Genomic DNA, 23,605 nt, shown 5'->3' with positions numbered 1-23,605 from the left:
CGCCCCTGTTTGTAAAGCCCCTTTTCATGCTGTTGCTTATTTTCAGGTCAGGCATAATTATTTTTGTTTAATAGATCAGGAAACGGACTAAGTGTCCTTGAAAAGTTGTGCAAGAGCAAGCTGGCAAGTGAATAAAAATCTGCATATGTTGTAATACTGTTTAGGGAAAAGAATCATATGCTAACTAGTTTTTACAAAGTGGAGAACTGTTTACTAAAACCAGCGGTCATTCATTTAACTCCTTGGAAACCAGCATTGCTAATGGTGGTTCTATTTATCCAGGGCCTTTCATCTACCATTTGCTGGACACAGTGCTGGGAACTGAGAGCTCAGAGGGGATCACCTGGCCTGTTATTTCAGGAGCTTAAATCTGGCCACAGGTTACACACTGCTAGCTGACTTTTACTTGAATAGTAGGGTGTTATGTTTTAAAAAAATGTATTGTTAGCATTTAAGAACCTGGGAATTTCACATAAAAATCTGGTGTCTGGCTTAGCTTAAAACCATGTGAGGATCTCCCAAAACCACATCCTGGGTTCCTGGTTAGTTGGCCTTTGGTAAGGCCCATGTACCCTCCAGACTGACACAGTCCTTAGCTGGAATCACATCTCTTTCTCTCATTCACCTTGGAGAGCCCAGGTGTGGAAAGCGCTGCAGACAAGTCATCAAGTGTTACAAATCCGCCCTCTCCAGGGAATGATAGAATAAGCAAGGTGGACATTAGCCTAAAATGTAAAAAACACAAATCGGTAGAAATCAACCATGTTTTCATAGAACCTAAGGTGAAATATTAAAATACATAATACATCATGTTGCCTGCAAAATATTCTTAAATGCTAAGGCTGTTTACAAAATTCTTCCACATAATTTACTACTTCCACCACGACTTTGAGAAAGAGACTAGGCAGGAATTATTATCTACATCTTATTGGTTAGAAAATTGAATGTCTAAAATTGAAAGAGGTGTCCTAGAAACAGAGCCTGAGACAGGGATTTGAGTGCAGGCAATTTCTTGAGCAGGAAAACCTTACCAAGGGAAGGAGTGAGGCAGGACGAAGAAGGTGAAGGGCATGGGCTCAGGGAGAGGCTACTCTGGCCTGGGCCATGGTTGGAGGGTACCCTGGAGCATTAACCACACCACAGAATTGCTCCCTCCTGGGCTCAGGGTGTCAGCCTTTGGTACACTTATCAATCAGCCATTAGCTGTGGCCTCCCCCTACCAACTTCCAGGGTGAGGTGGCTCCTCTTATATTAGTCCACGACAACTTTTCCCCATGTGGGGTCTTATGTAAGTCTTTAGAAGCCAACAGTCAGAGGAGTGGGGGTGGGGGGGGGGAGGGATTCAGCAGTCTAATAAAGGGGATGTGGGAGGGGGCACCATAACAGCAGCTTTGAAAATACTGAACATGTGGCTATTCACAGTGAGATTCAACTACTAACACTCTTAGGCAGTGTAGATACACACACACACACACACGCACACACACACACGCACACACACGTCATACACAATGTGTCTCAGGAGGTGGCAATTTCAGAAAATATACCAGGTTCCTTCCAAAACCAGAAAGTTCTCAGTCTGCATGTTGAGAAACTGAAAAGTGGTTCTACCTTTATAAAATCCAGTTTCACAGCATATTCTGTGTAAACTATGGAAATTGAAAATTAAAGTCTAAGATTTTATAAATCAGTAGATAATATCAAGTATATCTGTAGAATATACATAATATCATGCACATTGATATACATATACATATTTACACATATATAGAATATATATGTATGGATATATAGTATATGTATGGATATAAATATAGATATATGGTGTGATTGTTAATGTTTGTTTGGAAAAAGTATCTTGCCACAGAAAATGGAAAGCATTGTGTTCAAAGCGTTTAGAAAATAAATTCTTCTTCGACAGAGCCTAGCCCGTTGGGATTTGTCATAAGAAGGAAGAAAGAATTTCCAAGAAATACCAAGTTGTCCTTCTGGCATTTTCCTACTTTGTTCTGAAACAATTTGAGCTCAGAAGCACATTTCATCAACTATAGAAGTTATAGGCTTTGCTAAATGTGAATAGAAGAGAAAAATGAGATGCATCGTTTTATTTTTAAACTTAAAATGAATTTTAGATAGAAATGTAATAGAATTCTCCTTATTAAAGGATGCTAATTATGTGTACATCCTTCACAATTGATGGGACATTGTCAATATTAGCAATTGTGGCAGACCAGGGAGAGAATAAACAGGCAAAAGTCCAAGGTAAAATACAGTTTATTTTATTTCTTCCCTGATTTTTTTTCTTTCCATAACACCTTCCAGATGCCATCCCAAAGCTATTATCATAACTGAATATTTTACATAATGGAAAGCCCAGGCACCTCAGATCTCCTTTTGCATGACAAATGCTTAATTAGAAAAATAATAGGATGGAAATGAAATTGGTATTTACTATGACTGGAACAGAGAAGTGTCCTGGAGAAGAAGAAAATTCAGTTTTAATTCACCAAAGGCAAAAAAGGAAAAAAAAAAAAAAGCAAGCAAGCAAGAAAATCTTACATGATGAATAGTGGAAACAAATCAGAGGCCAATGTGTTGGCCTATAACTGGGATAGAAACTCTCTCTCACACACATACATACACATACACACACGCACACAAACACACACACACACAAAGAATGTGATATTAAAGTTAAGTTGAAGAAGTCCTTTTTAATCGCTTGTGAAAAGCCAGGCCCTCTAAATGCTGCATTTCCAGCAGATTAGATAAAGTGTACACCAAATTAGTGTATCTTCCAATTCTGCGCTGCATTAACAACCTAATTATAACTGTGAAATAATTCAGTGTGGAACCATATGCTAAAATATGGTAATTGCTCTGGCATGTTTTTGAAGAACTAGTTGTATTTTCCTGCGTCTCTTTGAGTTGCCGTTGCTTATTTGTTGCCTTTGGCCAGGGATCAGAGGCCACAGGCTCTTCCTTGCCCCAGCATATGAAAACTACATAAATTCGCCCCTTGCATTTATTTGCAGATTCTCATTTCTTTAACAGGAATACACTTTGTCACACAAAAGTAGGCATGGTTCCACACAGGTTGGACCCCTGAATCCTTTGTCCATCTCAGTCCTGCTCTTCTAAAGCAATCTAAAATGTGCATGGGGGTGGTGATGGGTATTGAAGAGGGCATCTTTTGGGATGAGCACTGGGTGTTGTATGGAAACCAATGTGACAATAAATTTCATATATTTAAAAAAAATTTAAAAATGTGCATGGGGTGTACAGTTTGTCAGAATTCTTTTTGGGGAACATGTACAAAAAGTAGGAAGACTTGAATTATTCGCTAAAATGCTGGGCCATAGAATATTATGTGCATTTCAGTCCATTGGAGTTGATGTCATTAAGGTTATTCCACAGTTGTTTGTTCTCATTTTGTGTTTTCTTGTCTTTTTTTTAAATTAAGACTTCATATTTTTTTAGAAGTTTTAGGTTTAGTTCAGAGATTTTCCATATACCTCTTGCCCCACACATGCGTAGTTTCCTGTTATCAACATCACTCATCTGAGTGGTACATTTTTAAACAAGGATGAACCTGCACTGATACACTATAAGCACTCAAATTCCAATTTACATTATAGGTCACTCTGTGTGTTAGACAAATACATAGTGACAGAGATCCATCATTATAATATCATACAGCATATTTTCGCTGCCCTAAAAATCCTCTGCGAGCTGCCTATTCATCCTCTTCACCTGTCTGGCAACGCCTGATCTTTTTACTGTCTCCATTGTTTTGTCTTTTCCAGAATGTTGTATAGTTGGAATCATATACTATGTAGACTTCTCAGGTTGAATTATTTTACCTAGTAATATACATTTAAAGTTCCTCCATATTTTTTCAGGGCTTGATAGCTCATTTCATTTTAGTGCTAAAGAATATTCCAGTCTGGGTGTGCCACAGTTTATTTATCCATTTACCTACTGAAAGACATCTTGGTTGCTTCCAAGTTCTGGGATTTATGAGTAAAGCTGCTATAAATAACCATGTGCATGTTATGTTTACTTTAAAAATTTTTTACTTCTCGTAGACCAAGGATAAATTAAGACCACCACATGAGATAGGCTATTCAGATTATTGGCTATGGATTTTGTTGCCTTCAAAATGCTACATAGCAAGTCCTCAACATGGGAATGTCTCAGTAATTTCTTTGTGTGTGTGCCCAATTTCACCTGTCACCATCCCACCAGACTTTGGCCCAATTTTTTATTGGGAAAAGTATGAAGATAGTGCCTATCTCTGCCTATCTATAAATAAATATGAAATTACACAGAATAAACCTCTTGAGTCCTACCTTTCTCTTCTAGCTAAGTTGTCTGAGGTATATACTGTTTGGCATTTGTCACTTAGTATTCTTAGTGTCAAATCCAAGACCGAGGAGATGATTCTATGTATCAATCAATGAGCATCTTCACTGTGACAACCATATGACTCATATTTCTTGCTTAGTCAGAATATCTGTCCAGCTTCATGTATTACCTTCGAACGAGGGCAGTGACAGGACTGCAATGGTTGGGCCATGGGTTTGTTAAATAGGTGAGAAGTCAGAAACTATTCCAATTCATTCATTGTGCCATTCAATATTCTTTTGCTAAGTGCCTACTGCTACACTAGGCTCTGGGAGTTGAAAACAAAATGAAATTTAGTGTAGGGTGTGGGAGGGCAAGGTAACGCCAGACAGATTTGCAGATATGACATCAAAAGGAGGCCTGGAGGCTGAGCTGTAGGTGCAATGTGGGAAGGAGGCACCTGGGGCATGAAGCTTCATGGGAAAAGCAGTGGGAGATCCCTTCCTTTCTGTTCCTATCACCGATGCCCAAATTCTGGCCAATATCCCTTCTTACCAGGACTGCTGATTGACTAATATTTCCCTGTCCCCAAATCTATGCCTGCAAAGCCATCCTTCTTGCTATTGCCAGAATGGTTTTTCCAAGATGCAAATCAAGCAGCTTGCCTTCACTTTGAGGACCATGGCCACACTCATCAGCAAGGTCTCCCCATAAGCTGGCTGTGCCTGCCTCTCTCCATGTTTTACCCCACACTTATGTTCTGGCAAAAGTAAACACTTGGGTGCCTATCACACTGGACCACTTGGGATTCTTCCCTCCATTCAGCCTGTGCTTAAGATTCTGGACTTAGCTGCCACACAGCTCTGGGTCTGACTGTGGGGTCTGCTGCTTCCAAACTCTACGACTGTGAGAAATTTTGACACATGAGCCTCAGTTTGTGAAGTGGGGATGGTAATAGAATCTGCTTCACAGCAGTTGTGGGAATTAAATAATGAATGTATAACACATGTTAAGTTCCTAATCTGTAATAGCTGTTCAACATATTTACCTATTCCTACTATTTTTTTAATTTAAGACTTAGGTTAGGCTTAATCTTTTCAGGAACTTTTCATTGTTCTGCCTTCAATTTCATAGGCTTCTCTTCAGTGTTCCTCATTACCCTGGGTATCGCTCCTATTGTAGCGGACTCTAAATATTGTCCTGCATCCAAATTATTGTTTCAGACTGTGAACCTCATGGGGGCAGAGACTGTGTCTTTCTGGTCATTCCTGGACCCAGTGTCTGGCATCATGCCTAGCAGTAAGCAGTGTTCTGTTTGTGTTTGTACATTGAGTGGACACAGCCCTGAGAAGGCAGCTGAGGCAGGAAGGGGCAGGCATATGCTTTGCGTTGCAGAGGGGGCTTCTGTAGCCACAGCCAGGAATGCAGGCCAGTCAGGAGATGGAGTCACAGAGGGTCAGGCATCCTAGTATTTGCCCACAAGATAAAGATGGCAGAATCCATCAAGTGTCTGGACAACAATCTCAGAACCCAGTGGTAGGATGGGGAGCCCAAAGCTTCCTGAGGCCCATCTCTCTCTGCTCCTTTTGCGGCAGAGGCCCTATAGGTTCATCCTGACTAGAGGTGGCGTGGGGGTGGGCAGGAAGCAGGGCAATTTTGTCACAACAGACACTGAAAAAGGAAATCCTGGAAAATCAGCAACACCTTCTCTGCTCAGTTAACATTTTCTTTTTATAATTAGAAATATTGTGGAAAGAAAGGATGTCTTCCTTTTTGGAAAGTTCCATATTGGTGACCCACAGAGAAAGAGTCATTTCAGTTACGTATCCTGCACTATGGCTTTGCTGTTCCAAATTTTGACTTGAAGAAAGAAAAAGATTCTGAAATGGTCATGAACCTTTGCAGGTGTTCTGGCTTAGCCTTAACCTCACAGAATAGGGCGGCGGGTTGAAAAGGAATGTAACCTCAGCAGAGATGAGCCTCCCTTCTGCTTATGGGTCACAAAATTTATGTCCATCTTTTATGGGCAGTCCTGGCTTGGGTGTCCTTTTCCATATGACCGACAGGAAACAAACAGAAAGTCAGACAGACAGAGAGGCAGGAAGTTCTGAGAGCTGCTTCATGGTTATTGTTACTAGGGAAACCAATTCTTTAGTATTCATGTGTTCAGCAGACGGCTGCTCTGAATCTCCGAGGCTGAGGCGATATCACAGAATGGCACAAGGGAGAAGAAGGGATGAAAACAGCCAAACAGATAAATGTGGAAACTGTTTAAGAATATGTTGGTAATTTAGCCATCATCTGTGCTTTCTAGTGGCTTTAAAAATGAGATCATTGCCAGCATCAAATGCTTTAAAGAGTGATCAGGAGCACGTCTTCCCTCTGCATTTATATAATCATATTCACATAGTATCCACATACTTGGAAGAAAAGGGGACAAAGATCCTTGAGATCTGGTTCCATTTTGAAAAAAATCATCATTGTGTGAAAAGGGTCCCTGAAATTTAGCTCTATCTGTTATCCCCATTCCAAAATGCTTTTCCTTAAGTATCCAAAGATGGAGGTGGTAAATGTATTGTTAATGACCTCCAATTTTCTCTAGCAGAATATGGGAGCATTTGCCATGGTTGCTGAGCATCACTCCCCAACTGTAAGAAAAGTCAGTCCCATGGAAGTCCCAGTGCCAAAAGGACACCCATAATCCTGCTGACTGACCTGTGGGTGGCAAACGTCTTAAGAATATGAAGGAGTGAAGCCAGGGAACATGGAACCCTGCATTGCTTATCAGACTGAGGTAGAAGATACTAGAGAGAGAATATACTCCTTACCTTCACTGAGCCCCGATCATCAAAATGATGCTCAGTGAGTCTTGCATTTGAGATTGTGGCCAACTAGCAACTCTTCTAATGAGAATCCAGGGAAGAGGATAGCTGAGAACTCCTTCTCTCGTAGAAAAATAATATAAACTCGAAACACTTCTTAAGTGAAAAACAATGCCATGCCCCTTCACCTTTTGTCTCCATGGTCTAGGGGAAACATTTGGGGAATTCTATGGACATCTCTTGTTTGGAGATACAAGTATCCACTGAATTAGATCATCATTAATATCCCACTATAAGGTCATGTCACTGGCATCCTTTCCCATACCCAATTAGCATTAATTGAGCATATCTGCATTCAAAGCCCTCTGTTGGATGTGGTCAGAGATGTGAAAATGACTATGACACAGCCTCATAATTCAAAGAACCCACAATCTAATTGATGGAAAACAGTGAAAAATGTAAATCTGAGCAGTTGACAACTTTCCTTAACATTCTTAAAAATTCATCATATGACCTGAATTTCCCTGGCCCCTGTCCAACTCTTCTCTGTTTCTGTGGCCCCAGCCCACTCCCCTCCTGACACTGGCTTCTGCAGCTTTCCAGCTCCTGTATACTCTGAAAGTTCAGATCTCAATTCTAAAGTCACTTCCTCCGGGAAGCTTTTCCTCATTCCCCAGCTCAGCCCCCTGTTGTTTCATCTCATTCTACTCTCTTTTTGCTCTACTGTGCTAACTGCAGTAGGACCACCTATTTATGTGGCTGTTTGATACTGGCTGTCCTTCCCATTAGACTCCACATTTCATGGAAGCCAAGGCTGAGGCAGCTTTTGCTCATCACTGAGTCCTCATGCCCATCATAGAGCCTAGTACAGAGTTGGCTCTTGGCAAATATCTTTCTTTCTTTCTTTCTTTCTTTCTTTCTTTCTTTCTTTCTTTCTTTCTTTCTTTCTTTCTCTTTCTTTCGAGAGAACATACGAGCAGGGGTGGAACAGAGGGAGAGAGAGAACCTCAAGCAGGCTTCATGCCATGACCTGAGCCAAAATCAAGAGTCAGATGTTCAACCAACTGAGTCACCCAGGTGCCCTGACAAATATTTCTTTAAAAAATATATGTTTATATAATGAAATCAGTTAGAAGGTAATAGAAACAAGACCTTGAAGCAGAAGGTTTTTAAACACTGTGGCTGGGGGTGGTTATTTCTTTTCCAAATGTATGCTATGTACCATGTGCCCTGCACACAGAATGCTTGTGAAATGAATGAATGAGTGAATGAATGAATGAAGTAGAAAAAAAACCTCTCATTTTTCTCTTTGTTTGTTTATATGATTATACTTTACATAAACAGTTATGTTCAAAAGGCTTTCTTCTTTTTTGGTGCTATAATCTTGTGAAAAATTGTTTAAAAAGAAACAATAACTAGTCAAAAATCCAGGATCTAGCTGAGCAACACTTCTTTGCCATTTCCACCAAAAACAGATTCTGGATTATAAACCTCTGTAGCAAAACACTGGACAACTTCAATTTTGTAAGAGAGAACTCCTGGCTGCTTGGCTGACCCAAGAAGCTTCTCTCATAGGTCCTTAGAGCTGTACCTATAGTTCATTTTTTTTTTTGATTAATTGAGTCATTCATTGATTTATTCAACACACATTTATTGAGTATCCACTGTATACTAGTTACTGGGCTATGGTATCCACTAAACACCAGGGAAAAAGACATTCAAAACTTCTGGCAGTTAAGTTGGGAAACTAGATCTATAAATAGATGATCCCACCCTAGCAGCAGACTTGGGAAACAATGCCTTGAGTACTCAGTACTTCCCCAGTTGTAGCACTGGTCAGACTCATTATCCTACTTCTAATGGCTGTGAGCTCCACAAAGGCAAGCCTGCTTTTAGCTTATCCATCTTTGCACCTCCAGCAACTAGCACTATCCCTGGCACCTAGTGGGCTTTCAGTAAACACTTATCTATTGACTAACTGTAGCTAACATTTCTTATATGAGCCAAACCCTGTGTTTGGCATGTTAACGTGCATCGCCTCATTTAATCCTCATACCACCGTTCTGATGTAGTTGTTATTATTATCTCCATTTTACACACGAGGAAACTGAGGCATAGAGAAGCTGAGAAGCTTGACAAGGAGAGGCAGCAAGCAAAGTGACAGAGCCAACTTTCTACCGAGGTCTGTCTGATGTATAATCACCATGTGTTCCTGCTTTTCTAGTGGGTTGAGCCATAGGATATTGTTGACATTTGCTCCTTTGGGCCACAGAAATAGCAAATGTATAAGTAGATAAGTAATATATAAATACTTATAACCTAATATAAGTAGATGAAATAAAGTAAATGACAGGTTATAAATGGGGTGCTGGAGAAGCAGAGCAGAGACAGGTCAGGGATGGCTTCCTGGGGCAGCTTTGCAGAATGGCTAGGGATTAACCATCATTTTACGTGGAAGGAAGGGAGCAGCATGGGCACTTACATACTCCCTAACTCAACATGTTTGTTTTGGGCCCACCGTGGGCCAGACCCTGTGCTCATGCAGAGAGCAAGCAGAGCTTGGAGTCATGCAGCAAGGAGAATCATAATGAAATGGGGGTATTAAAATAGTCTAGTACAATGCTCTAGAATACACAGGAAAAGCCTAGATGTGAGAACAGGTCAGTGCTTCAGGTAAGAGCAAAAGATACTGGGCAGAGGAACAAGAGGAGAGGAAATGGGTCCCACCAGAAAGGGCCCTGATGCCTGGCATGGACTGGACACAGAATGCAGGAGAAACCAATGGAGAGTGTGCAGCAGAAGAGGGCTTCCAAAGATTCCCTCAACTACATCATGGAGGAGGATTTGGAAGGGAATGAATGGGCAGCAGGAAGAGCGCTTGAAGCTGTTTTGGGTGTAAATTGAGAGCTTGAGTCTCACAGGGACACTGGAAACACTGATGCTCAAGGCCAATGAAATTTACAGTAAACCCCGAGAATTATCAGTTTCTCTAGATACCCTGTGAAACACAGATGTTCTGATTTATTTTGCTTAAATCTCTAGAAAGCCTCAACTATCTTTCTACACAAAGAATCTATATATATACCAGGTATCTCTTTGTGCTAGGTTCCCTCCTTGAAACCCTTTAGATGTGTTTCAGTTTGGTTCCCTGGCTGTTAGAAGTTGTTTTTTTTTAACATTTATGTTCATGGAGGAAGAGGTTTTGATCAAAGATTATGGAACTCCAACTCTTCTAAATCCAGATCTGTTTCTCAGTTCCACATGTCTCCTTGAATAGAGTCAAGAACTTCTATTCTGGCTCTTAATGTTTGCAGTATGATTTTTTTTAATGTTTACTTATTTATGTTGAGAGAGAGAGCAAGCAAGGGAGAGGGAGAGAGAGAATCCTAAGCAGGCTCCAAGCTGTCAGTGCAGAGCCTGATGCGGGACTCGATCCTATGAACTGTGAGATGGTGACCTCAGTTAAAATCGAGAGTTGGATGCTCAGCTGACTAGGCCACCCAGGGGTCTCTGCAGTATGATTCTTGAATTTGCTGCCTCAGATTTCCTCTGTTCTATCTCTTATGACAGACATGGGCCAATTTTGCTCCCCATTGGCATTCAAACAGATGTAAACATCCCAGATACCAAGGAAAATATTATGGAGCCTGTTCAGCATTATGACATAGCTCTGTAACCCACCCTCCCAATATGTCCACTATAGTGAAAGCTATTAATAATTTATAGAGGATATGCAGATTTAGATTTTAAAAATCAACCACAGAAAGTATTTTTATATAGAACAGGCTGACTTCTACATATATCTTTAAAAAAGTATGTTATAATGTACTTGGCAAAGGTCAATCAAACTTGACCAAGTTTGTCATAAACAGATAAAACGAGACATTAAAACATTAAGACAATTCAGCAAAAGGCCATATTCTGGTTAAGTGCATGATCATACATTCAAATATGTTCTTTGAGATTCTCTGTTCAAAAGTAGAGCTTGACCATTGGGCTTTCCCTGTTTAAAATTAAGGCAGTCTGTTAGCCTGGCTACTCTGTCTGGTCATGAACAAACTTTTTGGATAGAGGTGACTGGCTGTCAACCTCATCTGCCATTCTTGGAGGCTGAGCAGAAAGTTAGTTATAGGGTTGCTAATTGGTAACTTTTATCCCAGCATTAGCTTTCTATTGCTGCTATAATTCCCATGATTTTAGCCAACAAAATTCCCCCTAAAACAATGAAGCTTCTTTACTTCCTGAAGGTAAATCTAAAAAAGCACCCTTGTGGGAAATAGTCACCTCTAATGTCCCATTTACCGCAGATGGCTGCAGCGATTCGAATCCTCTAAAAGAGCAACAATGAAGATTGATGTTGCCATCTGTCTCTGGTAGATTTAAATGTTTATGTCCCCCATAGCTGTAGGGTTTTGGCAGCAATGTTGTTGATATCCAAGAAGGAAAGATGTAATTAAAGTTAAGAGACTAAGAGCTAGAAGTTGATTTGATTTGATATAATATTTTGTCATTGTAGCCTGCTGCTTCTCTTTCTCTATCTTTTTTCTTCTGCCCCGCTTGCTGACTTTTTCCCCCATTCATCTGATCTACACCAAATCAGTGACCTGTGAGGTTTACCTTAGCTGAGTCTCTATCAAAACTTTTCAAATTCCCAGCAACGCTGGTAACAGTGGGGAAAAGGAAGTGAACAATGTGGCGTGGAGGCAGTTCCGTGAATGACAGAATCTTAGCATTCAAAACAATAACAAGGACACCATTAAAAAAACTTTGAATGAAAATTCCCCTCACAGCTCCCTCCAAAGCTTTGTGGATTTCAATCATTTCTTCTTTGGTTCCCAGTACAGTAATCTTTGGATTACTCAAAGATCTTTCACATTTTCTGCACAATTTATTTTAATATAAATTATTCACTGAATAAAAAATGTATACAAAATCTCTACGTTTTTTCCTCTGGAGTAACTCACTGTCCCTAAGGATGTGAACAATGGGATTTGTGTTTGAGAAAGTTGTTAAAAATAAGTCTTAAGCTTTAGGAATGGTTCACATGTGACTCAGTTATTTTTAAAAATAAATAAATAAAGCCTGGGGAGAGTAGGGGGCAGAGGGAGAATGGTTTCAGAAGGAAAAGAACAAGCAATCCATTTTAATGAATTGCAAGACAGTCTAAATATAGAAAAGACTCCAGTCATCTCTGAAGCTTGAACATAACTCCTTTGCACCCCCCCAACCCATATATATACTTTCATTTGTCACCCTGTAAAGAAAAATCTCTGCACTCCTAGAATTTCTCTCTGCTTTGAAAATTGATTGTACACTATCTTAGCTAGGGCTACAAAACTTGCATTCCACACAGCCAAAACCTTAGAAAAAAGATTTTGTTGCCTTAAATGAAGTGGGTTCAAAAACTAGATTTTCTGTCCTGAAAGGTGTTATTTTAGTCCCCCATGAGGCATTTAAAGCTAGACAATTGCTTATTTAATCCTTTGGCACAACAGGGTTTTAAAAAATTAGTATGAAAAAGCTACTTACTCAGGCTAAGTCAAATCCAAGCATTAGCGAGTCTTAGAGGCTAGAGATGGAGAGAGTGCTGCTTGTTGGCTACTTGAGGAGGGTTCTTTTTCCTCTGGGACAGTGGCTGCTTGGCTTTTGGAAGCAGGAAGCTAAAAAGGGATGACAACAAAACTCTGTATAACACATGGTTTCCTGTGAGGCAAGTGGGGCTCCAGGCAGTTATCACCTCCAGATTCAAAAGCAATAGGGTAGGGCCAAGGTTTCCCAAGTGCTGATGGGGGACAGCATTCAGCTGCAGATAATTTTAAAAACAGAGACCTAACTCCCAGAATTCCAGGAAAATCACAGTCTTGGATTTTCTCCCAGTCTACCAAACTCATCCTGATCAGCAAGCAAATACACACTAAGACAGTGCCTGTATGTTGTTTAACCCCAGAGGTGTGGTGGTTTTAACACAAGTCTGGAAATGATTTGAAACATCTCTCCTAAAGAGATGGCATCTAATTCTCCTTTCTTTAAATATTGGGCTGGCCTTCTAATTAAGAGTAGGTAGCAGGAGTGATTCTATGTGGCTTTTAAGGTCATTCGTCAAAAGTGATACAGTGTCTGCCTGGCTGTCTCTCCAAGAGACTTGGAGCATGGATACCACCATGCCAGAGAAATTGCAGAGAGGGACCATAGAGACCCAGTAGGCTCAGTCCCGGCCACGCAAGTATTCCCAGTCCATGGGCCAGATATGTGAGCAAAGCAGCCTTTGAGTTGGCCCCAAATCCAGTAATATCTGAGATCTTGAGTCAGAACCATCCAAACAGACCCAGAATGCTGGATCCACAAACGATGAAAGAGAAAACAGGTGAATGCTATTTTTCGGTGACTAATTCTGAAGGTGATTTGTTTCACAACAATAGATTAGTGGAAATGTCTTGGTACTTAGAAGCAAGGCATTGCCGTAGTGGAAGTTAAAACATGTGGCACTGGTTTGGGACCTGGGTGGGGGCTGGAGGGTGGAGATTAGAGGAGCTTTGGAGAGGCTGTGGGTGAAGGACTGAAGGAAAGTGAGGAAAGTATTGGCAGCTGGAGGAGAGAAGACTCTGGTCCTCAGGTGTAGGCAGTTTACACCAGTGGTAACATGGAAAATAGAAAATGTACCTAATGGATTCATGACCCAGTAAGGTTTCCAGACACAGTATTGAAGGTGCCTTCTGATCCTTCTATGAGAGGAGAGAGATGAAGTACAAAAAAAAAAAAAAAAAAAGCAAAACACTAAAAAACAAAAACAGTGTTAAGTAAAAGAGCCAAGACTGTAGGAGTTCAAAAAATAAGACTATTTCTCAGTTCCATCCTCTCCAGATGGCAGATGAGGCTAAAATTAAAATATGTAATTACCACCTAACGATGAAGGTAGCACTGTGACTTTAGAACCCTTTGCTTAGACCTCACACAGATTGAAAGCAGTACTATTCTTTCAAATAGCAAAAAGTCCCTCTAAAAGGGCATGCCTTTTAGATGTCTCCATTAACAGAAATGTTTCTAAAAATCTTAAGGACACAGTTCCACGGTAGCCTTAGAGGGAGTCTAAGGTAGAAAAAAGCTTATCTCAGTGAGATTTGTAGATGTGTTTTTTTGTCTAATGAAGTGAATCTCAACAAGATTGAGGGGAAATTTTTTTTTTTTTTTTTTTTTTTTTAGAGAGAGAGAGAGAGAGAGACAGAGACAGAATGAGAGTGGGTTAGGGGCAGAGAGAGAGGGAGACACAGAATCTGAAGTAGGCTCCAGGCTCCGAGCTGTCAGCACAGAGCCTGATGCGGGGTTCGAACTCCCGAGCTGGGAGACCATGACCTGAGCCCAGGTGGGCGGCTCAACCAGCTGAGCCACCCAGGCGCCCCAAGGGGAAAAAACGTTTTAAAAAGACTTGTGCTAATGAAAACATTGCTAGCTCAGGCTAAAAGGGACAAGAGGTAGTATACAATGAAAAGAGGCTTTTGGGTTCCTAAAATTCTCTGGGAAAGAAGCAGGCTGAGAAAACTGCTCAGCTATAAAGATGGGGTACATTTTCTAGAACATCAAGAATAATTCAGAGGGAGGAACAACACTCAGCTGTAATCAAGGAACTTGGTTGGGGCACCTGGGTGGCTCAAGGTCTGACTCTTGATTTTTGGCTCAGATCATGATCTCGAGGTTCATGAGATGGAGTCTGTGTCAGGCTCTGAGTTGACAGCAAGGGGCCTTGCTTGGGATTCTTTCTCTCCCTCTCTCTCTCTGCCTCTCCTGAGTGCACACATCCATTCTTTCTCCCTCGCTGGATTTCAGAATTGCTATAGCCTGATTACCTGATTGACACAGATTTCTGAATGTCTATAGTGGTTAATCCATGCCTCTTACCAAAGTATGCTGGGTGGGGGAGCAATACCTTTTCACTTTAGTCCACAGATGTTCAGATCAAGAACAGGAGTCAGGAGGTTGTAACTGAAGATCTGCACCTACAGAGCAGCACCTGAACGTGATTTGGATGATGGGTGACCAGACCTTGAATCTGGGATGGATGCCTTCCGGATGAGAAATTTAGGGGTCTCAGGAGGGGTTGAGAGTATTTACATGTGGGATCAATATAAATAACTTTTGGCTAGAGGGCAGATTGTTATAATTTTAAAACGTGTCCACAATTTTTTGCCATTTTTTCCATTGGATGGTGGAATCTAATTCTCCTCCCTGCAAATATAGGCTGGCCTTACTGACTCGCTTCAACAAATAGAATACTAGGTCACAAAAAGCAATTGGGTTTCCACCTACTTGTCTTGGTGCATATTGTTTGGAGCCCTGAGCCACCATATAAAATGTCCAGCTAACCTGAGCCCCATGCTTAAGAGACCTTGTGGAGAAACCACATTAAGTTAGTGATGCTCTGTTCTAGCTGTTTCACCTCCTAGCTCTGGCATCAGATATGTGAGTGATGAGACTTTAAAGATGATTCCAGCTAAGCCACCATCTGACTGCAGACTCATGAGAAATCACAAGTCAGAACCACTCAGCCAAACTGCTCCTGAACTCCTGCCATAGAAATTGTGAGAGATGATAAATGGCTGTCATTTGAAGACACAGAATTTTAGGGCGATTTGCTATACAGCAATAGACAACTGGAACAAGGAGGGTACCAGTCACATTTCATTCTCTCTGAATGGGAACCCCTGGAGTTCTTCAGTAAGACTCTATCATAGGAGTCTGTGCAGACTCAGTAGTAAGTGTTGGCCAGCATCTCCGGGCTTTGTCCATATTACTTGGTCCTCACTTTTTCTCTCCTACTCTCTGGTTTTCTACTTCCGTTTGATACTATGCCTTAACTTCACCTGATATGAAGCTTCAAGGTTAGTCCTTAAGAATCTGGTGCCCTGGCTTGGCTAATCTCTTTTGAGTATTCTAGTTTACCCTGGGAGTTCCCCTTAATGCCACCCTGATATCAACAAGACAGCACATGGAGGCCCCTTCTCAGCACATCCCACATTCTTTCTGCATTGCGGGGAAGGTGGGGCACCACACATCCAAGTTCCATTTTCACCATGTGCAAACAGCTGCCTGTCTACTCCTCAGTATGGAACAAGGCTCTCCTCCAGGTTTTCCAGCTGAACCCTGTACCCAACCGAGCCACTAATGATAGGACCTCAGTCACCAGCCAATGACTTCCATGCAAAGGCAGAAACATTTTAGTCAAGATGCACCTGTACTCTTGGGGTCTGTTTACTGGCTCACAGAATGAGATTAACAAAAATAGCATGATTCTGATAATAAACTTATAAATAAATTTGGTCATGAAGTGACATGGGATGAACAGTAATGGGGATCCTTAAATGACATTTATAGAGTACCATGTTTGGTTTTTAATGTTGGTAAAAACTGAAAGCATACAACCTCACCTGGATGTTAATGACCAACAGCAGAAAGAAAAATATTACTTTCTTCAGCCTACTGTGAATTCTCTGGTACGCATGGCAGACAATTGGTGCAGAGACTGAAGGGTAATATAGCCCCCTCCCCCAGGGTGTGGCTCTCCTCTGCAATCAGTAAGACAAGCAGATCAGAACACATGTTGTAACTCTGGTGTCCATGTGAGAGGTACATGGATTCAGTATGCTGTCACTACTTTACAAAACATGGGAAAGACATGGGAATTTCAGTTTTAGCTTTGTGAAGATATAGGAAATAACTTGCCAATAGGCTCCCCTCAAATTGAGTGTCTTTCAAATGATTTGCAATTTGAATAGAATCTTCAGGTGGAGAGGGCGGAGGAGAAGTCAGAGGCAAACAGACCAGATAGAGTGTTACGCACCTAAACTTTCCTCCAGAGCGGTTCACTGTCATGGCTGAACATTGGAATCACTTGAGGAGATTTTAATTTGTTTTTACAGTTTATTTATTTATTTGAGGGAGAGAGAAAGGGGGTGGGGGGAGAGCGATAAGAGAAGGGCAGGGAGAGGGAGAGAGAAAGAGAATCCCAAGCAGGCTCTGTATGCTGTGCTGAGCCCAACATGGGACTGGATCTCATGATTGTGAGATCATGACCTACGCGGAAATCAAGAGATGGATGCCTAACTAACTGAGCCATCCAGGTGCCTTTTTAATTTTTTTTTAATTTTTAAAAATATTTATTTAATTTTCAGACAGAGAGAGAGAGAGAGTGAGCACGTGAGCGTGGGAGGGGCAGAGAGAGGAGAGAGAGGATCTGAAGTGGGCTCCATGCTGACAGTGTGGAGCCTGATGTGGGGCTCAAACTCATGAACTGTAGGATCATGACCTGAGCTGAAGTTGGATGCTTAACTGACTGAGCCACCCAGGTACCCCAAGTTAAAACAATTTTTTTTTTTTAATTTTAGAGAGAGGAGAGAAAGAGCACAAGTAGGGAGAAGGGCAGAGGAAGAGAGAGAATCCAAGCAATCTCCATGCTCAGTGAGCACAGAGCCCACCACCCTAGGATCACAACCTGAGCCAAAATCAAGAGTCAGATGCTCTACCAACTGAGCCACCCAGGTGCCCCTGAGGAGATTTAAAAAGTACACACACCTAGACTGTCACCTTGGAGACTATGATTCAGTAGGAATGTTTAGAAAGTTCCCCAGGTGTAGGAACCCCTGCCTCTGTGAGCTCCTGAAGACAACCTGAAATCTTTCCTCTTTGGCTTCTATTTCTTCCACAGAGCCAGATTCGTGTAGAGTCACACATAGTATACACGCAGTATGTTCATGTGGTTTGCAGGATTCTAAAAACTTTCTTAGGAAGGTAAACAATATTCCATTCCACTCTTGTTTTATCTGTATTATCCTTTAAAAACTGATTTATTAAAAAAATTGTTAAGCACTGGGCCTTGGTCACCATTGTCAGTCTTGAAGGCAAAGAGATTGAAAAAAGACTTGTATTGTTACTATTTTCAATGTGATGTGGGGACTTGGAAGAAGGGGGAATTGTTTTGAGAGGAGTACTGGAATGTTTTTCAAGGGACTTTTTGAACAGGGTCTTAAAAGGATTAATAGGTATTTGGCTGCTAGAAAAACAGGAAAAGGCATTCTCATCAGAGGGAACAGTGTGTGCAGAAGAACAGGGCCATGAGAAGGTCTGGAACGTCCAGGGATCACTGGGAAGGTGAGCACGGTACAGATGGAGGATGTGTGCGTGGAGACGTGGGAAGTGAGCCTGCAGAGAAAGGGGAAAACATATAAAAAAAAAAAAAAAGACCTGATTTGTAGAGTTTGCCCATTTCTGTAGTGTATATACTCCCATCTGATTTCAGGTTATCAGTGATTTAAGTACTGACTCAAAAAATTCCTACATATAAAACAGTCGGTTTTTGTGAACTGGTACCAGCTGTTTCCAGTACATGACTGACAGGAGGCCAGATCCTTTAATTCCAAGAGATAGGCTAAAACAAGTTTCTGCCCTTTTGTCACAATGGTTCTGCTTCACATTATGAGGCCCACTTCTATGGGTTTGGAGTAGAGTGGGTCAATGAAATAAATGCACAAAAGACTTGAAAACCCTGGAACTAATTCTCAGGCTCTTATCACCATCAGCATTACCCTTAAACGCAGGCAAGAGGGGCTTCTGTTCTTTTTTTTTTTCCCCCCCTGTTCTGGTTCCCATCTTTAAAGGGTCTGGCTCTGATGTTCTGCAGGCATAGTACTCCCACCCCCCACCCGAGAATGAGGACTTCACGGTACAATGCCCAACAGGAACTTACCTCCCCCACTCCTACTCCATGCACTCCAGACATCTGGGACTCTGGAATTCTCTCCGTATATGGAGGTCTTCTCCCAAACCTCCTTCCCTGAGGATTAGCACCTGATCCCCAAGGCCTGGCCAAGGAAGAACTGCTTGCCAAGGTAGGGCAGAATACGGATGTGGGGCTGGCTAGGGGGTGTCCATACACGTGCATGTGTAGCCCCTCCCTCTGGATACACACTCCTAGAGCGATAGGAGTGGGAAGTGTAAAGCACAGAGAAGGCTTAGGCCAGGTTGTCCTCATGCTGACACGGTTTGGTGAAGAACTTCAAGGAATTCTTAAGTGCAACCCTGACTTTCTAGGTTAGTATGAACACACATTTGTCAGGGTAAGAGAATAGAATATATTTGACAATTTGTTAGTTGGATTTATATTTTTAAAGATTTAGAGATAAGGTATGTGGGCCTCCATTTTGACTCTATCCTGGGCCCAGCAAATGCCAGGAATGGGTTCCCTGTTACCTCCCTGTTACCACGGCTATATATATATACATTTTTCCCCCCATGGCTATATTTTAAGTCAAGGTAAGCAAGCTAGAGACCCCAGGCAAATTCTTGCCCACTGTATGTTTTTATAGACGCTGTGAGCTAAAAATGGGTTTTGCATTTACAAATAGTGTTTAAAAATCAAAAGAAAAATGTTTCATGATTTGTGAAAATCATATGCAATTCAAACTTCAGTGCCCATGAATTGTTTGGCACACAGCCAAACTCATTCATATGTGTGTATTGTGCACGGCTGCTTTCATGCTATGACAGCAGACCAAGAAGTTGTGACAGAGACTGTAGGGCCTGGAAAGCTGAATATATTTACTGTGTGGTTCTTGGAGTAAATGTCTGCCTACTCTACCCTAAGAGTAGCCACAGACAGGAGGAAAGAAGAGTGCAGTCGTCCTTACATGGCTCTGCTCAACAGAGTCACCTGTTGGGTTTCCCAAACAGACCAATGCCAGGGCCCCATTCTCAATATTTTTAGGATAAATTGGTCTGGGGTTCAGGTGTTTTTGAGACATCCCCATGATTCTAATGAGAGCCAGGCTGTGAGCCACTGGGCTCAGAGAATGGGTGCGTGAGGATCTGAGTTCCCCAAATGTAACGCAGAATAAGGTTGCGAGAATTGTGCCTGGTTTCCCCAAGGACCAGAGCGGACTACAGCCTTTCTTTGAGGACACAAGTTCCCCAGTTATCTGATTAGGCTGAAGGTGGAGCGAGGGAGAAGGGTCATTGTTTTGCACTGTGCTATGACATATAAAGTTAAGTTTCATTTCTACTTCTCGAAATCCTTAGGCTGTAGCTCAAACACACATCCCTGGGTTAGCCCAGGACTGTGTGCCTCTGTCAGGCAGGCCCACCTTGGAGTGTGGTGGCACACACCTTTGCAGAGGCCCCTGCTGGGTCACTTCTCAGGATACACTCCAGTAGGGAACCTTTACCCCATCTTTGCAGCGTGCCCTCCATAATTATTGGTGGTCTCGCAGGGAAGGAGAAAAAAGACAACTCTATCAGAATCCCATTCTCCACCAGCACACTCAGAACCATTGGCAGAGGCTGGCTCTGGGGCTGCAAGGCTGCTCCGAGCTATTATTGTGCCTGGCTCTCTCTCAGCAGGACTCGACGCAGACAATATAGTACACCGAGAGCATGGGGGATGAACAGTAAATACGAGGCCTTGGATTTTTTTTTAATCTTGTCAGTTTTCCCCTGATTTGTGTCCTTTATCCTAGCCCCCTCTGCTGTATAAGCTTCTCAAAGCTAATGCCCATAACGCCACCACCCACTGGTAGCAGCAGGCTGCTGGGCCGCTGTGGGGTTCTCATTGCGGAGATTTACAATGCCCACCATTATTCAGCAACTGTACGTGTTAACCTAGTGGCAAAGGGTTGCTCCAACACCTTCCCCTCTGGTTTCTCTTTACTCTGGGGGCCAACGGCAACTCTAGGAGTGCCGCCCTCCTGACTCGAAACTGCTTGCCTCAGCCAGCACACATCACATCCTCCAACCTGGCAGGGCTAGAATAGCTCTGCAGAAAAAGAAGAGAACGTTGGGCAATTATGGAGCTGAGAGAAGACTGTCATCTCGACTGCCACATTTAAAAAGTTAAAAATATTTCTCAAAGCCATTCCTTTGGCCTCTTGTAGATACTAGCCCTCTTCCTCCTTCTTTCTTTTATTAAGAGCTCATAGGACTAAATCACACGGTGAAGCTCTAAAACGTGAGCCCACTGCTGAGGCTTGTGGCAATGACCTCAACAGTGGGCATGTGTGCTCCCGTCACTGTTGGAAGCAGGACGGTGGCATACATTTTACTGCCTTGAAACAACTTCCAGAAACAAGTTATTCTTTTGACGCTTCTGTAATTCTAATCAGCTTCCAGAGTGATTTACATGGCTCCCATTTAAGGGAGAAATTCACCTATTATCTCTGCCTTGGCTACCATGAAGTCTGCCTTCACACAATCTCTTGTCTCAGAATCCACTGGTGGTGCCAGGACCATGTGCAAATGCACATGTCCTTGACATCAGTGACTTGCTGCTTCAGGGGAAACAGCAGGGGCAGGGGGGGCTGAAGATGTGGTGGCCCCATGAGCTTTTCTGGAATGGAACATGCATCAGCTGAGGACACTTACTTTTTGGTTTTGTGAGAATGTTAAGCTTGTGAAGGGCTTACAAACTGAAATCACAGAAGTGGTAGGAGAGGAGCAAGAGAAGGAAAACCTGAAGCGGCTGCTGCTGGTGAGTGAGGGTCTCTTTCCGGGAGAAAGCCAGGGGCCCTGAGGCATCCTAATATAAAACTTGAACCTCGGTTTTTGTCTTGAAGGGTAAACATTTTAAAATCACCAAATACCATATCTATAAATTGATGACCGTACCTGGCACAAACACTGTTAGCAGTTTATGAAACCAGTAGGGGTTTGTCTGTGGTTTTGAAGCTGACAGATCCGACAAGGAGGAGGAGGTGATGACATCAATGTGACTGGCTTCCTGAGGTGGCATTGTCAATCAAAGTGGAGGCCCTAAAGCCCTGCCCATTCAGGTGCAGGCACCCACTGGATGGTGTTCAGGGAAGTGTGCTCAGCCCAGGGAAAGATGCTTTGGTAGAATGTGGGCATGTTATGGCTTTCATTTGTATTCGGAGGAGGGTAGCCTACTCACCTCATCTTAGAATATGTACAAAATAATTGAGAAAGAGGCAATCAAAGATAAATAGGATGGTCATTAAGCAAAACCAGATACACAAAACGTGTGGTGGATGTCATTCAGGAGCTGTGGTATTGCAAAGATCATGGAACTCACAGACTTATTTTACATAGCCTCCACCCTTTTACCGAAGTTTGACATAGCATGTCAAAAAAAGGGAGGGTTTGGGGTGCCTGGCTGGTTCAGTGGGTGGAGCATGCAACTCTTGACCTCAGGGTTGCAGGTGGGAGCCCCACATTGGGTGTAAAAATTACTTAAAAAATAAAAATCTTAAAAAAAAGCAGGGGGGGGCGGGTAGGGTTTAACACACTCCTAGAACATTCCAGGTAACTCACTCCTTCCCACATCCAAGAGCCTTATGGATTTCTTCTCTCATTTCATTCTCAGAATGACTGTGTCTAGGAGTTTGTAAGACAATGTTTCTTTGACACAGTACTGTGGTGTTATTTGGCACCCACCAAGAACATGTAGCAAGAAAATGTACAGAGATTCTGCTATACTTTATTCCATATCATGTTACAAGAAAACAACAGTGACAGCTGACAAACCATTACATCTTTCATAATACAGACAAATTACACTTGGTAACAAATATGCAACATTATTCCATTCTCCTTACTATGTTTCATTTTGGAGTATAATAGTTTTCTGAATGATGCTAACACATTTCTTAGGTACCGACCTCCTGCTAGAAAGGACACATCTCAGTGTATCATACAAAAAAAAAAAAGATAAAAGAAAAATTAAAAAAGTCCACTTCCAACTAGAGAATGTCAATTTTGTATGTGCCTCTAAAATATGCTGCTGTGGGAAGGCGAATGAAAATAGGAGATTGGTTATTTTACTTGAGACATTTTTTGGTTGTTTTTGGTGTATGAGAAATTTGCAAGGCAGTAACATATATGGTTTCCTCTGCCTATAAGCCAATAAGAGAGATAAAAGTTATGTGCAATTATGCAGCATATTCCTATGGATGGGGGGGGGGTAGGCAATAATCTACCCCAGTATGTACAGCCTAAACATCCTCTTATGTAACAAAGATTACAAAACCAGTATTATTCACAGATGAGTCTCTCAAATAGACACACAAGCTAGGGTATTAATTACACTGGCTGTCATGTACACACTGAGGAGAGGATACCAAGAGGCTTTGCTCTCTCTGCAAACCTGGAGGCTACCCTGGAAACTTTTCTTATCACTCTTGGGAGGTAGAAATAACTTCTCACCCTTATATCAGTGGATGGACAGCCACCCTTGTCTTATGCCCCTTGTTTTTTCTTTGAGCACTGCAAAACATTTTTGCATGTCCTATGTGTCTTGCATTTTTAAGTCAACCAAACTGTTCCTTTAAGGAAATGAAGTCCCAATTTTTCTTTCAGATACTATGTGTGCATTGATGTTGCATTCATACCGTCACCATGCTAATGTGTTCCTACTATTCCAGCTGTACGAATTCAAGCTAATC

At 42.0% G+C, this 23,605-nt stretch overlaps 1 protein-coding gene across 1 annotated transcript in view; it reads right to left on the bottom strand.

The window, feature by feature from the left end:
• Nucleotides 1-453: 453 nt before the first annotated feature.
• CDK14 (cyclin dependent kinase 14) overlaps nucleotides 454-23,605 on the bottom strand; it is a 600,313-nt gene continuing 577,161 nt past the window's right edge. Inside the window, exons 15-16 of the transcript XR_006211062.1 lie at nucleotides 12,699-12,829; nucleotides 454-725 (exon numbers count right to left, since the gene is read on the bottom strand). The gene's annotated coding sequence lies outside the window, so the exon portion shown is untranslated. The remainder of the gene's footprint in view (nucleotides 726-12,698; nucleotides 12,830-23,605) is intronic.

The sequence above is a fragment of the Panthera tigris genome, chromosome A2 (genome assembly GCF_018350195.1).
Source record: "Panthera tigris isolate Pti1 chromosome A2, P.tigris_Pti1_mat1.1, whole genome shotgun sequence".
Lineage (NCBI taxonomy): Eukaryota > Metazoa > Chordata > Mammalia > Carnivora > Felidae > Panthera > Panthera tigris.
Note: the sequence above shows the minus strand (reverse complement) of the source record. Positions and strands in the feature narration are given on the sequence as shown.